The 8,583-nt window shown below is 33.7% G+C and overlaps 1 long non-coding RNA gene across 1 annotated transcript; it reads right to left on the bottom strand.

Moving 5' to 3' along the window:
* Positions 1 to 3,031: 3,031 nt before the first annotated feature.
* On the bottom strand, positions 3,032 to 4,868 carry LOC137620171 (uncharacterized). Its single transcript, XR_011040009.1, has 3 exons — positions 4,708 to 4,868; positions 4,435 to 4,532; positions 3,032 to 3,098 (listed from the first exon to the last, which is right to left on the bottom strand). It is a non-coding gene; the product is annotated as an uncharacterized lncRNA (long non-coding RNA).
* Positions 4,869 to 8,583: the final 3,715 nt, after the last annotated feature.

Consider the following 8,583-nt stretch of genomic DNA (forward strand, 5'->3'; position numbering starts at 1 on the left):
CCATTGAAGGCATAGATAGCAATGCAGGTCTATAGTATACAATATATATGCATATTCGTTTTCTCCACGGTATAAATCAATGAATTTAAGAAGTTTATATATTAGCTTTATTCTCTACAGTATAACCCCTTGAATTTCAGACTTTATAGCTCAAGTGGTTTTTCATACAAACCAACTATCATGAAAGTTACATAAAAAAGATCACTTTTTGGCATTGAATGCAGTGAGCAACGCGTTTCTAACTAGTTTTGGTAAAAAGAAAAAAAAAAGCGCCACTGACCAATCAACTATAACCTATAACCTTTAATTCAAGGCTCATGCCATACTCCTCTTAATATAACTAATGAACTAGGCTTCTGATTTATATGAAGCCGAAACAACCAAAGTTTGAGACACCAACCTAATTAAGAATTATTGATTTAAACATAGTCCGCATTGTCTTTATATCGTAAAGTGTCATCTCGATTTCGTGGGCATGCTGAGAACTGAGATTAAGACCTGCAACTCCATGACGTAGTGCCCCATGACTTTTACTTGTATCAGCCATTTCCCCATTTCTGTAGGGTTATCAAACAAAAAAAGTTTCAGCGAGGTATACTGCTTTTTGATGGAAGAGAGATAAGCTACATATGTTTGAATAATCGGTGCTACTATAGCGTGAGGTCTACCGCCATAAGTCGCCTACCCAGGTGGAGTGTGAGGTCTACCGCATGACCAGCGTCCCAGAGCCCCGCACCTAACCATCGAACATGTGAACTGCTCAAATCCATTAAAAACGTGACCTGTCCATATTAAAGGAAGCAAATGGAGCTCCTAAATCAGTTTTTCCCTCGGCCTAAAAGAGATATCATCGATTGAGGTTACTAAAAATGTTGCTGAAAGAGTTTTATAGAAGAGTCATTCTGACAGAAGAAACAGCACTCGCCTTTTTAAGAGAGCACAATCTCTTGGATACAGTTCAAGAAGCAGATCCATGCCATAAATGTGGTTCTGTTATGCAGGAAAAAAGAAAGCGTAACAGAGGAGGAGAATTCAAGCCTGTGTTACGTTGCCCTCGAAAGGGTTGTCAAACTACACGGTCTGTTCGTACAGGAAACAAATTTTTCAATTATACGGACATGAACAAATTGCACTGCAACCTAAGCCTGTATGAAATATTAGAATTAATATTTCTTTGTATTGGATATACCAATGTCCACAGTAACGACTCACAGGAAAATCTGCCAATACTGTAACCGACTGGTTCAACATGTGCCGAAATGAGTTGGTCGTCAGCTGTTCCAGTCTCACCTTGATGATTTTTGCTGAAAGGTGATGAGAAAAAATTCCAATGATCTATTTGTGTCATTCTTATTAGATGTACGAAGTGTATATCGCTAGAATAAATGTATGGAAATATATAACCTGTTTGATGTACGAAGTGTGTATCGCTAGAATAAATGTATGGAAATATATGATAACCTGTTTGATGTACGAAGAGTGTATCGCTAGAATTAATGTATGGATATATATAACAAGTTTGATATACGAAGAGTGTATCGCTAGATTAAATGTATGAAAATATATAACATGTTTATTTTGTCCTTTATTCCTTTTTTTTAATGTAATTAGAAATCCAATTATCTATTTAAGTCATTTCTAAGATATGTTTACATAGTGTTTATTGCTTAAACAAATGAATGAAATGAGTTTTATATATGAGGGACGAATAATTCAGCAGTAGACCTCACGCTATAGTACTAACGGGAGGTAGATCTCACGCTATAGTGTGGTAGACCTCACGCTATAGTAGCACCGAATAATCTCTATGCCTCAAGTACATAATGCTTTCATTACATGATCAAAGCAAACTTTAAATACCAGTATGCCTTTAGAAATATCTTATTCCAGGATCAAATCTTGATTGCCAGTGCCCCTAAAATACAATATTTTTATTTCAGGCTCAAAGCAAACTTAAATAAGGCTCTGTCCACACGATCGAGCATGCCCGACGGGCGAACACTGATACCAGACCACAATAGTTAGTAAGAATGAGGGTTAATGACGTCAGAAGCGGGAAAACCACACAGGAATCTGGAATCATGCAGTGTTGCCAGATCCTTGACTTTGATTTTCCCGCTTCTGACGTAATCTACCCTCATTTTAACTAGCTATTGTGGCCTGGTATCACTGTTTGCCCGTCGGGCATGCTCGATCGTGTGGACAGGGCTTAAGATTGTGCCTCTTAAGTACATATTTTTATTACAGGATCAAAATAAACTTTTTTACCAGACATCCTTAAGTACTTAATTTTATTTCAGGATCATGGTTAACATACCATTATGCCTTAAGGAGATTCCTTTTATTTTGCCTTGACTGGTTTCTAATGTTCAGACCTACCGACAATAAAAAAAATCTTTACTAGAACTAGAAAATACTAGAAAACAAAAACTTATGTCACACCGTAATCTTTCAAAGACTTTTTTTGCTGAAATCTCTATGTCAAGGCTCAATCTTACTTGAATCTTCCAGTTTACCAATATTTGAGAATAATACTGTTTAAATTGATACACTACACAAACAAAACAAAATTTATTCAAAGATTAAAATTCTATTAAAATATACATTTGTGTTCCAGCTAAAACTTTTCTTTTAGAAACTAAACATGGAACTTTTTCTGTAGACTTCCAGTGGCAACTTACCGAAGGACCAAGTAATTAACAGCTAAATAAAGACTAATGAACCTTTAATACAAGCAAATATGGCATCCCGAATTGACTTCGTAGTCTTAAAACTTCTGCCGATTCTGCTCTCCCAAAATAAACAGCAATTGGCTTAAGTCTCAAAACTGCTGCTGAATCCGCTTTCCCAAAATAAACAGCAATTGGCTTCGTAGTCTTAAAACGACTGCTGAATCCGATTTAACAAAATAAACAGCAATTGGTTTCGTAGTCTTAAAACTGCTGCTGAATCCGCTTTCCCAAAATAAACTGCAATTGGCTTCGTAGTCTTAAAACTGCTGCTGAATTCGCTTTCCAAAAATAAGCAATTTAAAAAAAAAGAACTTAGAAAGTTTTTGGGTACCTTCAACTGCGGCTGAAGCTCTTAACCAAACTCACCTGAAAAGAAAAAAAAAAACTGTTAAAGAGAATGCTGTAAAAGATTAAATTGATAACTGAAAATACACTGCAATTTATATTTTAATTTTAAGGTTGCACAAACCTATGCAATCTTGAAATTTCAAAATCCTTGTTAGATCTTCAACTTTAGGAAACAGTTTATCAACTAAAAAATGCAAAAATACTAACTGGAAAATCCAAGTTAAATCTTCAACTTCAGGAAACTAATATTTTGTCGCCTAAAAAAGGCAAAAAACACTAACTGCAAAATCCAAGTTGAATCAACTTTAGGAAACTGTTTCACTTAAAAAAGGCAAAAATATTAACTGCAAAATCCAAGTTAAATCTTCAAATTTAGGAAACTAATAGTTTGTCACCTAAAAAGGCAATTTTCCAATTAGCAAGAAAGGCGTAAGTCCAGATCCTAACTAAAAAAACTTGGCGTTTCAGAAACGCAAACTAATTAGGATGATTATCAATTTAGGAAAGGATGACGCAAGTCCCCGATCTTGACCTACGTTTGTTAACTGAAGTCAAATTTAGAAAAATAAATAAAAAACCTGAAGTTTCAAGACTTGCTAACTAGTTATGTTACCTATGTTGAGGAAGGTGATATTACGCAGGAGAGGTTAAAGTTGTCGCAATAGTAAAATTCTAATCAGGATGTTAAGTAATAGCTTTAAGATAATAAAGTTTGTTAAGAAGTCTATTTTGGAAGTTTAGTAATAGTCGTAGATCCGAGATCGTAATTAAAATACAAAAATACTTTAATTATTTTCAGGAAGTTAACCGTTAGTTGGCCAACTAGTATTAACTTTAAAATTCTAGAGTACTTTAAATAGGTCTAAATTAATTACTAATATATCCAAGATCCTAACTGGAAAATCTACATATTGAAAATTCATTAGTCCTTTAACATGAGAAATTAGAGCTAGAAAACTTGAGGGTTAAGAAATGCTTTATCATAAGATGAACTTGATACAGGAAATTTATTGATTATGTTAATCCTAAGTTATTTTACCTGGAATATTAATAACATTTAATATAAAGTTGAACTTTAGTGGAGAATAATAATTACTTAATCTCAAGGTAAAATTATTTGGAATATAAATGATAGTAGTAAAACAGTCACTTACCATGAAAACTTAAAAACTAAAGTACTTAAAACTAGTACTTGAAACTAAGGATAAGTGCAAGCCCCCCTTGGTGTATGCCAAGACCAAAATACAGGTCTGACATACACCAAGGGGAAATCATCCGCCCCATTCAGGGGCGCAGCCCCTGAATGGGGTGGAGGATAAGCTTGCATAAAGTATTTTAAATATGAAACTTTTACCTCTTTATTTAGAGTAAAAACATATCTACCAACGGATAAACTTGCGACTGACTTTCTGGTACCGCGAGGAATTTGGAAAGTGCAGCAAATTTCCGACCCTGAATTTAAAAAATAAAAGAAAAATATAAATAGGAGCTCCACTTGACTAAGGTCCAACAGTTTGATAAATTATACAAGAAATTATTGCAATACAAAATTCTATAGTCTATGAACAAATATAGAAGTTTAAAAGTATGAAAAAAAAAATTGAAAGAAATTCAAGTACCAACTTACCAATCAAAACGAACAAGACTCCACAAAACAGCAGATTTCAGATAAAAGTTTAATATTCTCGTTTTCTATATATACCACGAAGAACTTACCAAACATCGAAGTTTCACGTCCTCGCTACAATTCACTTTACATTTAACTAACAACTCAATATAATAACTTAAGACGTAATAAACAGGGTATTACAACGAAAGATTCAGACTCTCCTGCTTTACGAGCTAAGGACTACGAAGTATGGAAGCACAATCTTTCCACAGGGACCCTTAAGTTGTATTTTCGAACGACCAACAGATGGCAGCAGTAAGAAAAGTAGCTGTTATGTTTATTGCGGTTTCAATATCGATAAGATTTTACATAAAAATTATGTAAATATGTTGGATAGATGATCATAGAGAAATTCACGTTAAAACAGGAAGTGTGTGATATAAAATGCAACGAAACAAGTGTGTGTATATATATATATATATATATATAATTATATATATACATATATATATATATATATATGTATATATATAATTATATATATATATATATATATATATATGTATATATATATATATATATATGTATGTATATACATACATACATATATTTATACATATATATATATATAGAGGGTAGCCTATACCAAAAGAGAAATATTATACTCTTCAAGTTCCACATTCATTTTCCAAGAAATGGGAGTGGAGCGAGAGAGAGAGAGAGAGAGAGAGAGAGAGAGAGAGAGAGAGAGAGAGAGAGAGAGAGAGAGAGAGAGAGAGAGAGAGATGCATTTAAGCACCTGGGGAATGATCTGAACGATATATATAATATCGACCGTAGGAGACTGCACACACACGTACGCACATATGCACGCACATATGCACATATGCACACACGCACATATGCAACACGTCACATATGATAGAACCTGATACGTTTACATAGACGGCAGATGAATTATGCCTTTGGACGATGGCATAAATCCATCGTTTTCCCATTGGACGTCTGCGCCCTTGAAGACCCATCCTTCAAGGATTTAAACCATCCTTCGAGGATTTAAATCGTCCTTAATGGTGTGGTTTAGATGCTTTATGACTCCGGGGCCTCGTTCTTTTCCACATAAATCTTCTTTATGCCGCAATGATTCATTATTCGATAGGAACCAATAGCTCGAAGAGAAGGGAAAAAAGGGAAGCAGAAAAAAAGTTAACAAGCTCTTTCCTCAAATAGTAATACCTTGATCGAGGGATAGTGGGCGCGGGGATGGTGTGAATCATATCAATCTGGTGTTTCGTGTTGCATTTGCTTATGCAATGGGATTCGCCTATTTCAATTGCTTTTATCTTGTATTTCATTTTTAAAGAAATAAAATTTCGCCTAATTTTTTTTTTTTTTTTTTTTTTTTTTTTTTTTTTTTTTTTTATTAAGAAAAAAATACAAATACATCATCACGACCTGTTTTTTTTAAAGAAGAAATAGAAGTTTGCCCTTTTTTTTACGGAGACTTAGAAATATATCATCATAACCTGTTTTTTTTTTTTTTTTTAAGAAATAGAAATTCACGTTTTTTTAATTTTCATTTTAAGAAGCAATATAAATACATCATCATGGCCTGTTTTTTTTTTTTTTAAGAATAGAAATTCGCCCGTTTTTTATTTTATATTATTCCAGTAAGATATAGAAATACATAATTTTGGCCTGTTTTTTTTTAAGAAGAAATAGAAATTCACTTCCTTTTCTTAGGAAGAAATAGAAATACATCATCATGGCCTGTTTTTTTTTTTATATTTTAAGAAGAAATAGAAATAAAGTATTGTTAATATCCTCTCAGTTATGATTCACCTATTTTTTTTTTTTTTTTTTTTTTTGGACAAAATTGAAATATATCATCATGACCTTTTTTTTTATTTTATTTTTTTTAGAAGAAATAGAAATACATAATCAACATTATCATATTCTCCTACGTCTATTGACGCAAAGGGTCTCGGTTAGACTTCGCCAGTCGTTTCAATCATGAGCTTTTACATTTAGGAAGAAATCGAAATACATCATCATGACCGGTTTGTTTTTTTTATTTAAAAAAAAAAATGAGAATACATCATCATCATCATCATCATATTCTCCTACGTCTATTGACGCAAAGGGTCTCGGTTAGATTTCGCCAGTCATCTCTATCTTTAGCTTTTAAATCGACATTTCTCCACTTATCATCTCCCACTTCGTACTTCATAGTCCTCAGCCATGTAGGCCTGGGTCTTCCAACTCTTTGTATTTTTCTTTTTGATTATCAGCAAAACACAACGATCGATTTCTATATCTAGTTCTTAAAGTCAAATGGAATTAATATAAACAGAAGCAATGTAATAATTGCTTAGTTCTCATCTTTCTAGTCTCATCTTTGTAATTAATTTGTTTATTATTATTATTAATATTGTTATTACTAGCCAAGCTACAACCCTAGTTGGAAAAGCAAGATGCTATAAGCCAAAGGGCTCCAACAGGGAAAATAGCATAGTGAGGAAAGGAAATAAGGAAATAGATAATCAATAAGAACAAATTAACAATAAATCATTCTACAAACAGTAACAACGTCAAAACAGATATGTCATATATCAACTATAAAAAGACTCATGTCAGCCTGTTCAACATAAAAACCTTTGCTGCAAGTTGAACTTTTGAAGTTCTACTGATTCAGCTACCCGATTAGGAAGATCATTCCACAACTTGGTCACAGCTGGAATAAAACTTCTGGAATAATGTGTAGTATTGAGCCTCATGATGGAGAAGGCTTGGCCATTATAATTATAGAATATCTCAATTGATTATAATGATTTTCACTGATCATTTCTTAAGGAAAGGAATATTTGTCAATAAACAATTTAAGAATTTTGATATAAATATGTATTTTAATTTGTGCAGTTTTTTCTGTTCAGAATTAAAGGGAATTATACCATATCCGGCCAAAAAATTTATATATTAAATCTAACATTATCGAACTAAACCCAATATTGTAAAAATTGTACGTTCAATAACATAATATAGTCATGACTCATGTACTCAATATTAAACATTATTCCAAAAAATAAACTTAGTTTGAAAATGTACCAAAATTTATGCATATGATATATTATCATAGTCTTTGACACCGATAGAAGTATGTTTAAAGATCGTATAGTTTATGAAAAACGCTTGCTTCCTCTCTCTCTCTCTCTCTCTCTCTCTCTCTCTCTCCTCTCTCTCTCTCTCTCTCTCTCTCTCTCTCTCATAAACAAGTAATGTTAATAAATGCCAAACGAACCTATAACAGATCTTGTATTTTATTGACATGAGATGAGAGAGAGAGAGAGAGAGAGAGAGAGAGAGGAGAGAGAGAGAGAGAGAGAGAGAGAGAGAGAGAGCTCATATCAATAAAATACAAGTTCTGTTATAGGTTCGTTTGGCATTTATTAACATTATTTGTTTATGAGAGAGAGAGAGAGAGAGAGAGAGAGAGAGAGAGAGAGAGAGAGAGAGAGAGAGAGAGAAGGAATTTCGAATTATTCTCGCACCTGTAAATGCTATAATAAAACAATCGTAGGGAACGCCCCCCTCCAATTACCCTCTTTGTCTGCGCATCTCTCTCCTAGCATTTTCCTCCCGCAAGACAAACACGAGACTCGAGATATCCTGACGACGTACAAATTTATACCTAAAATTCAATTAATATGCTGTCACTTTCCGCGGCGGGGGCTCCACTCAGCCGAGCGAAATTTCACGCGATTACGTCGAAGACGATGTTTGGATTCGCTCATCGGCCTCGCTCCGAGAAGCCTTATGCGCGGAGCCCGAAGACCCGCTCGATAAAAGCGTTCTCGAGCGAGCGAAATTTCGCGAGATAACGTCGAAGACGATGTT

Source organism: Palaemon carinicauda, chromosome 26, assembly GCF_036898095.1.
Source record: "Palaemon carinicauda isolate YSFRI2023 chromosome 26, ASM3689809v2, whole genome shotgun sequence".
In the NCBI taxonomy this organism is placed as follows: Eukaryota; Metazoa; Arthropoda; class Malacostraca; order Decapoda; family Palaemonidae; genus Palaemon; species Palaemon carinicauda.